We start from the raw sequence: 9,830 nt of genomic DNA on the forward strand, positions 1-9,830 counted from the left end.
GCTAGCTGTAGGATGTGGGACAGCTGTGCTGCTTTTAAACTGTAAATAAATGCCGAGTCAAGTGTTAACACAGTAGATGCGGACAGCCCACATCGAGATAAGTGAGAAAAGTTCAGTGACCGTCAAATACACATCAAAGCAAGTTAAAAGCCATGGCTGTGCCATGGAACAGAGGACATACAGGGGTACCTACATCATGCCATCGGAATGCTCTTAATTGTATTGTAGCAGTGTTTTATTCTTCTATGTCAATTTTAAATAATTTTGCAAGGAATGAGACTTCTTTTCTAAATGATGCATCTTTTTTAAAATAATTATGACTTTTTTCTGTATTTTAATAATTTAGAGTTAGAAACCAAAGTCAGAAAATTATGCTTCCATCAAAGTTCTTTGCTTTCAATCCTACTCCCTCAATTTGTTTCAGGAGCTACTTTGTTGTTAATTTATAATAGTGCTGAGCATAAGCCCACTTTAACTGTAGATAAAATGAGAAACTAGTGTAATGCTTTATGACGAGCAATTGTAACTTTTGCTACATAACTCTGTGAAGTAATTTCTGCATTGCTAGTCTGAACTCTTCCCTTTGCAAGCTGACGTACAGTTGGAGGATCCTCCTGCAACTCTCAAATTAGTTTGTAGTTATGATGAATGACACTAAGAACTGATGTTTACCAAGTGATTGACACAAATGTACAGTATTACCAAAGATGACTCATGTAATGTGAATTACTTCTTGAATGCTTGTTTTAGAGACATGAAACAAAAGCTGTTCAGATTAGTCTGTCACACTATCATACCCTACAAATCATAAGCAGTCTTGGTTTGCCTATATTAAAAGTAATTTCCAGTAAGTTCTTTTTATGTGTGTCTGTCCTGAACAGTGGTTGTTTTGTTGTTGCGTAAACCACAGGGGACTGCATGCAACCTTTGCTCATCTTGTTTTCCCTGTCTGGCCTGATCTCAAGCATCTGCTGAAACTGAGGCCCTGTTTCTTCACCAGGGTACAGCTGTAAGGTTGTTTGTCCCCAGCACCTTGGTCATATGGGCAGCTTAAATCTTTCTTTTTTCCCCAAACCAACTTTGCACACAATTTCCCAGTGAGAAGCCTTTTATGATACCATAATGCAGCTGTAGCGCAGGGCCTGTTTGAAGTGAGCAGTTTGCCAAGGCAGTTGAGACTACTATTTCCCGTGTCATGTGGCATTTGGTCAACGTCTGAGATTCTTCAGTAAACTAGGAACGTTTTTTGATGCAGAGAGAGGAACATTACTCATTTCTGTCTCAAAAGGAAAACCTGCAGTGTCAGAGAACTTACTGCTGTGGAATTACCCATTCCTTCTTTAAATGTGTGTGCTTTTGTTGTTTTTCAGTTGTTTTCCTTTTTTTTTTTTCAGTTGTTTTTCAGTAAGTTAGCAGGCTGTTTACATAATGTTCAGCTGAACTTTGTGTATGGACAGGAGGCCCTGGTGAACAGGACAGCTTTAAAATTTCATCTTAGAAAATCCCTGAATGTAGGACCTGGAATGTGCTGTGGTGCATGATTCAGTAATGTAGAGTAGTTCAAGATCAAACGTTCATTCCTGGACAAAGTGGAATTAAACAAAGATGGCTCCTGTGAAACTCACTGTGAGGCCCCCCAGGCCCTGGGGCTTTGGACTCAACAAAGTCTGAATTCAGTACGAGTTTTATGCAAACCAAGCCTGAAACCACTGGAATATGATGCCTTATTTGGGATGCCTCGATAGCTTTAAACATCCAAGTTTTGATACTGAGCCTAGATGTCCCTTTTATTAAAGCTGTACTGGAAGAGAAGTAACTGAAAAAAAGCACTTCTGATGTTATTTAGCATTTATCTAAACAGTTTCTGTAGGGGATGATTTTATGGTCCGGAGTGTGTCATAAGTGGTACCAAACATTCATTTGTTCCTTTTTTTAAATATTACACTTTACGAATGCTATATAATGGCCTAAAACCTTGTGTTGTCTGTTAGCTTGTTCTCAGCTGTGCAGGAGAATTAAAGGTTTGAACAGTCAAACTAAAGCTTTAAAATGGCAAGTGTACCTTGCTCCCATGATCATCATAATCCATGCTTTTAAGCTATTTGACATGTGGAATAATCTTGATTCTCCTTCCCATCCCTGCCATACAAAGCACCCCTCCAAAATAAAGCCCCCAGCTCTAGGAAGATGATAAAATAGGACTGGTATCAAACTGGTCAGAAAGAGAGAGTTTGCAGAAGGGGCTGGAACAATATGGATCTGTTGGGTGCTTTGGCTGTTGTGTACTAGAAAAGCTGGAACAAGTCTTAGATTTCATACCACTCTGATGCGAATTGCTTATGGTTTATGCATTGGTATGGATTTGCACTAAACACTGATTATCATTCCTGGTGAAGAAAGTAAATTACAAGCAAGGAGAAAGGACACCAATGGTTTACTAATCAAGAAAATAGATGTTCAGTCATTACAGGCATTGTGAGTCTTTAGGATACTCATTGGAGTTGCTGCTGGTAATGCAAATAGTGTTCGTGTTTGAGGATTTTCTATGCTTTTGGGAAGGATTAAAATACAAGGTGTATTAATGGAGAGCTGGAAAAAATACTCATGTGAATATTAGCTACATGGATAAAATAACTTGTTTCACTTATACGATGGGTGCTTAAAAAAAGGGGGGGAGGAGAGGCCAAAACCTGTCAGACATTTGATATTGACTGACTTTATTGTGATTGCACAGTTTTACTTTGAGATACTCTCTGACTGCAGGGTTAAATACTGAGATAGAGGATATTATCTCAATGTTGTAAATAAAAGCCTTCCATAGATAGGTCAATTCTTTAAGAAAAAAAAGACTGAAAAGTTGCTTGGCCAGTGTCATATCAGTTAGTTTTATAATCACTGTGTTTATTTGTTTGGTCTTCTCCTGAAAATGTCAGTATGCTCTGAGAAATGGCTTTCTGGAGTTGTGTTTGTGGCAGGGTGCTAATGGCTGCATTAAGCAGGGGGGAGGCCACCTAACCAAATTCATTCCAGGTTCAAAACCTGGGTGCCCCCATAACAAACTTCCCAGTGGTTCCTGCAGCCCCAGGATGATGAGGAGACAGCAGCAGAGGTGGGATGTGCAGCTGAGGGGCTCTCCAAAGCTGGCAGCCCCATGACAAGGGTGCTGTAGGCTCTCTCTCACCCCTGGTTCAGTCTGCACTGTTTGCAGATCACTTGCCTTTGGCTTCCTGCATGTTTTAGTTGCTACAGCCTGGATCCTGAGCTGGTTCTCCTAAGGATGGCCACAGATTTCACCCTTCATATGCAAGTTTTGCTGTAGAAACCCCTGCTCTAGATTATGCTCATCTTTCCACATGCAGCTTAAGAAATGGTGTGTTGTGCAGCTGAGCCAAAAGGCCCCATGGAGTGACACTCCTCCATGCCCATAGCCCTCTGGGACATGGGCGACTGGGGTGGAAAACACACTGTGTTGTTCTGTACCCAACTGTAACCAAAGATGCTCCAGGGTAAAAAAGCATCTCCACTGTATGAACAGGGGAATGTGTTTCTTCCTTGTCAGTTCTCTGCTTATGACCAGTAAGAAACAGTGGCAAGCTGGACTAATTGCATTATTGGATAGACATTTAGTCTTTTAAATCCAAAGCAGTAATGACCTGTCTGGCGACGTGCTGAGATAAGAAGCCTTCTGGAAAGATGTTACACTCTGTTAAAGATGGAATAAGAAAAATGTACAGCTTTGCTTAGGAAAATTAATGTGTGGTGAGAGTGGGATAAAGCAGAATCTTGGTGCAGAGGTGAGACCCAGGAACCCTGACTGCAAAGAGGGAGCAGGGCCAGGTGCCCCCCAGACACTGCTATAGCCCTTTCCCTGGGGAGCTGCTCCAACTGTGAAATTGCAATGTTAATACTCCATTGCCATCTGTTCCCTTCAGACATGTTGAGGTGATTAATTTGTGTTCTTAAGCCCCTTGAAAATGAAAGCAGTCTATTAGTGCTAAGTAATACTGTTAATTGGCAAGAGGAAAGAGGCAGCATGTGGGTTTATGAGTTGGGAATAAATAATTCTATCAACTCCCACAGTACCACTTAAATAACTTGGTGGAACTTGCTCCATTGGTCACTTGTGTCTTTCCCTTTCAGGGGACTTTGAGACTCCCAAGACTGAAGCAAGTTTTGATTTCTAAGTTTATTTCTTTTCCCTCCATCCAGAACTATGGCTCTGAAATGAAGAACATAAGGTGCCTCTTGAGCTCCTTTCTAAAGCCTTGTTATTTACACACGTCACAAGATCCAGCTGACCCTCTGCAAATAAGGAGAATCTAATGCCTGTGAGCCTGTGCATAGAGCCCTGGGCTGCTCATGTCTGCAGGTCCTGTGTGCCTGCCAAGGTGGGGAGGGAGCCGTGGTGCTTTCTGCTGATGTTAGGGTCCAGGGCATCCCACTCCCCTGCCCTTCTACCAGGGGGTAGCTCTGCAGTGCCACACGGTAGGCTTTGTAGGTCGTGTGCGCGTAAGTGGGAAGTTAGTTCCTTTTCTCACTCGAAAAGAAACTTGCAACCAAAACTCTGCCCAGTATAAAAATGGGTGTGCTCCTTTTCATCTCTGCAAGCTGGAATGAGCGTATCCATTTTCTGTGGAGCAGAAACCCTGTCCTGGGCAAAACCAGTGCTGCAGCACTGGTTCTTCCTCCAGGAGGTCCTTCACAAGACTGAGCACGTGATTGCTTGTGGCTTTTATTGCCGGTCTGCATCAGTGAAGGGAATGGTGCATATTCTTTGCTGTGGTCACTTGGATAGCTGGTTTCCATCTTTCTCAAGCTGTGGAAGTGCTGAGTCTTGAGCTGACTGCCATCATATGTACAAGGGCCAATGTGTTCAGATAGCAGAGAACTAAGCTGTAGCTTGTGAGTCTTTAGAAGCATTAATCCTATCTACTATGTGACATAAACAGATGTCATCTATCTTATTATCAGCCTTTCAGTTATATATAACCTATACTATGGCTACAGCCCATAGTATATATGAAAGTGTCTACACCACTCAGATGACATGAAGGAAGCTTAGAAAACAAAGGGGAGAATCATGAGCAAGGAAATGACACTGTGAACCTCCATGCTGTTCCAGCCACCTCCTTGCTGCTCACCTATGGGCAGAAAAGACAACTCCAGCAACAACGGTGTTGGTGGTGGCTCAGTGGTGTGACCAAGGAGAGATTTTGTCTGCCTGGTGTTAAAGGTAGTGTAACGTGATGAACCTGGGTCGAGCACTTCTGTGCATTCCCCTGACCAGGATTCCATCTCCTAGCTCCACCTGGTGCTCAGCACCTGGCGCACAGCACAGACTGACAGTACAGACCTGCTCTTTTCCCCCAGCATTTTCTGGTCCCTGCTCTCTCCTGCAATTTTTACTGTAAAGCTGAGATGGGGTCACAGCTTCCTGCACAGTGACCATTTCTGAAACACTCTTTTGCTTGTGCTTTCTAGCACACAACTGCTGCCAGGCAGCTCTTCCCAGTGCAGGAAGCACTATCCACTCTTGGGCACCATCATCTGATCTGCACTGTACTGCCCTGGTAGCAACATCAGTATCCTGGTTTCAGCTGTAACTGTTAATTTTCTTCCCAGCAGCTGGTACAGTGCTCTGTTTTAGCTTTAGTCTGAGAACAATGCTGATAACACACCAATGCTTTAGTTGTCACTCAGTAGTGCTTACCCTGATCAAGGACTTTTCAGTCTCTCATGCTCTGCCAGTGAGGAGGGGCACAAGAAGTCAGGAGGAAGCAGACACAGAACACCTGACTCAAACTAGCCAAAAGGGATTCCATACCACAGCATGTCATGCCCAGTATATAAACTGGGGGGAGCCACCTAGAAGGGACTGCTCAGGTCGGGCTGGGTATCAGTCAGCAGGTGGTGAGCAATTGTATTGTGCATCACTGGTGTTTATTGTTTTTTTCCCTTTCCCCTTTCAGTTTTATATTCTCTCCTCTTGTTATTTCCCTTATCATTATTATTATTGGTGGTAGCAGTAGTGGTTTGTGTTATACCTTAGTTACTGGACTGTTCTTATCTCAACCCGTGGGAGTCACATTCTTTTGATTCTTCTCCCCATCATGCCTGGAGAGGAGGTGAAGGGGAGGGCTGGCAAAGTGGCTGAGTAGTACTGAGTGACCACTGGGCTTAAACCACAACAATCAGGACATGGAGCTTCTGGTCCTTCCCCTGCCACAGACGCAACACCCTCAGGAATGACACATGCTAAGAAGTCAGTCCTTTCATCTCCTCTAATTGCTTTTTTCAATGGTTATAGGTAATTTGTGTTGGCTGTAGTGCAAACAGCTTCACCCCAGACTGGGATTGAGCACAAATTCCTGCATGTGGGTAAATTAAATGCTGTCTTGTGTTCACAATGTCTGGAAAACACAATGAAAGCCAGTGCTTCAGATAATCCAATTTCAGGAAAGCCTGTGCATTAATCTGAATTCATGATGTGATGGGTTATGCTCTAATTTCTTCCTTGTTTTCATAGTGATCTGTGTTCGTGCAATTTCACAATTTTTTCAGCATCGACCTCACTCTAACAGTAGAATTAGGGATTAATTTAGTGCCATGCTGCTGGAGCTGCTTTCTTAAAAAGGGCCTTGGAAAAAGACAAGTGTGTCTGAGAAAGCAGAAGAAACTTGGTTTGATTGTGTGATACCTGTTGCTCAACAATCCACTTCACTTACATGATAGCAATCAGTAGAGCCCTAACACAGTATAGCTGTCAGATAAAATAGCCCCTGTGCAGTAAGCCTGCACTGAGAGTCCTTTCTTGTTCCAACTTTGACTGGAATATGTGTGTGTGAATATATATATATAGGGGAAAACCAGTTCAGTGTTCAATAACCAAAATCACACAGCTGGTTCATTACAGCTGTTTGGGATAATACAAGTTTTTTGAAGTAGGTTGAAGCTTTGTAAAACTGGTTTTAGATTATTTTAAATTGTTTGCAATTATACATTGTTTACATGTCTGCCTCCCTCCTAGTGTGAAACCTTCCGTGCTGTGCCCCAGTGCTGACGTGAGACCTTGACTGGGGCTGCAGGAAGCATGGATATGCATCTCCTCTAGTTTCGCCTCCCTGGAGGCCCTTCTCTCATGTTCCAATACAGGCATTTGTGATGGGACCAGAGCCCCACTTGGGTCACCAGGTCTGTGCCTTCCCTGTGCATTTTCTCCTCATTAGGTTGTTAGTTAAGTTTTTTGTTATTTTTCTCATAGAATACCTGGGTATTATGTGCCTTTTAATGAAATAAAGTACTTCTCTCTATTGGGGATGTTAAATTTGGAAGTTCCTATGCTGGGTCAGGCACCAGCTCTTTCCTGTATCCCTTTCCCACCTTTCTAGCATTGCAGAAGCCAGCTGTCTTTTGCCAAAGGTGATTAATAATAACCTTTCACAGAGCTCATCTCCTCAACCCTGCCACAACAAGCAGGAGGTAATGAACAATCTGGAGAAATAGATTTTGCAGGATCAAGGACTCTTTGTTTGTTTTCTAATTAAAATGCAAAGTGAGCCCCTAGGAAAAACCAGTTTTTTCAGAGATCATGTCTCAAAATCAACCCAAACTTAGTTTCATGACCAGTTATTGATGCTCTCCATTAGCCTGTATCTGAGCTATCCTCCAGGTAGCCAAAGGCAAAGCACTTGCCCTGTCCCAAAAGCCAGTCACTTGCAGGCTGAGAGGCATGTGGCTTTTAATTGCAAAACTCAGTTCTTCGGGAAACTAGAGGTCCCTGAAATTTTAGCAATGAGCTCTACACTTGCAAGGGAAAACGTTGCATGGATGTTCTGATTTCTTGCATTTACAGCATTTTTAACATCCCAGCTGTGCCTGGCAGCTATTCAAAAAGTGACTGTGTGGTGTATGAGGAACATGACCAAGGATTCATGTTTAATATTTATTTCCTTTCTCAATACCTCAAATTGTAGGAGCCACCAAGCCTAGGATCAATAAACTACTGTGGGGATGTGACTTTGCTTATTGAATGTTCCTCTGTGTAACTGCAGACTAGCCGGCAAACTGTGGCAGAGGGTATTTTCAGCCAGACACCACAGGGAGAATTATATCAGGCACCGACGCAAAACACAATCCTGGCCTTGACAATTCTTGTTACAGGTATGCACAGCCTTCACGACAATTTTTGTCAATGACATTAATATCATGTCTTGGAAGAGGTTGCTGCTGAAGTCAGTTGCACAGTGACAAACAGCACTTCATGTTGGCACATTTTTGCATAGCTATCAGGGCATTCCTGCTGTCACTGAAGATATGGTCAAGCCTGTTGTAACCCACAAAACACACGTGGACATTCCTCTCATTTGTTAAGCATGTGTGAGTGGCAGTACCTATTCCTTAAACTAGAGGAAGGGAAAAGGCCAAGTGTGGCATGAAGGAAAAGGTTATTAAAACATCTGTTCGTAGTCTATGTATGAAACAGTTTGTGAGGGAGTTCAAAAATACTTAGTTTATCTCTGGCACTAGGGTGGCTCAACACAAAAAGCAAAGATTTGAGGTAGGTAAATACAGTGCATAGAGCTTTGAATATTCCCTGCGGGGAAATAAAGCCCTGCAGGGACTTAAGGTGGACTTAAAGCACCACCGACTGCTGCCCCACTCTGCTTGTGCTGGTTGGTGGCTGCAAGGTCGGCCTCTGGCCATGGGCAGGATGAGCTGTGAGGGAAGGCTGGGACGTATCTGGCATGTAGCTGTGGGACCCAGTGCCAGGTCACAGCCTGCCTGGAAGGGGACCAAGGACAGACGTCAGAGAGGATATCTGCAAGGGAGGGCCATGCACCCGGGCTGGAAGGAACAAAGAGAAAACAGCTGGCTTCCAGTGGCAGAGATTGATGCAATTGGTGATTCCTCTGGGAGCTGCATGGGTGCATGATTCCTACCATGGCAACTCTTCTGTAATTTCATACTCTGCTTTGGGACTGCTGCTGAAAGGAGAGGCTTCAGCTTGTTAGTCTGCCTCAGCATCTGGCTTCACCTCCTGAGCTGTGCTTGCTGCACTGACATCAATGTGCTGCATTTCTTTAAGTGCTGTTTAACTGTGTGGTAGAGTTGTAGAAGAGGGAAATTACATTGCAGGGCTTTAAAAACAGAAGTTAACACAACTGATTCTCTTCAACTAAATTACTGTAATTATTGAAAGAGGAATGGTCTAAACAGGAACCAGAAACATTCTTCAAGAACATGTGCATAAACTCCCCAAAATTTGCTATAAAATCACTGTGGCAGAGAACATTCCTCAAGTTCTTTGTGTTTTGGGTTGTGCAGAGTAGTACAGTTTGGCAGGCCAATACCTGAGAACTGCAGGAAAAGCTTCCATTTCTCTGCTGAGGTTCCTGTTTCAGAGAGGGGTGAAGGGATGAATCCTGCCCCGCTCTTTACTCTCACACTGCAGCAGAGCAAGAAAGAATGTCTTGAAGTGTACAAAGAGGGCCATGAAGCACTTTTGCTGAATCAAGGCAAAGCCAAGTGATGGCTTGTTGGGAAGGTGTGCTTTATGCTGCAGGACTACATGTGTGATTTCCATCCAGCAAGAAATAGTACAGAATTTTGGGTACAGGAGCACATTATGTGGTGTCATGCACATCTCACGGGAAAAGCTGCATGCATTTATACTCATTAACTACTACTGATGTGTATGTAGATCCCTTTTATGCATCCAAAATGCTTCTCTTTGTACTCTGGTTGAGGGCTTACTGTCAATACTGATACACAGTTTTATTGAGTACTGAAGAATACCACACTACATAAGTCTCCATCCTTGCTACTGTTTG

This window comes from Psittacula echo, assembly GCF_963264785.1.
Source record: "Psittacula echo genome assembly, chromosome: 6".
Lineage (NCBI taxonomy): Eukaryota > Metazoa > Chordata > Aves > Psittaciformes > Psittacidae > Psittacula > Psittacula echo.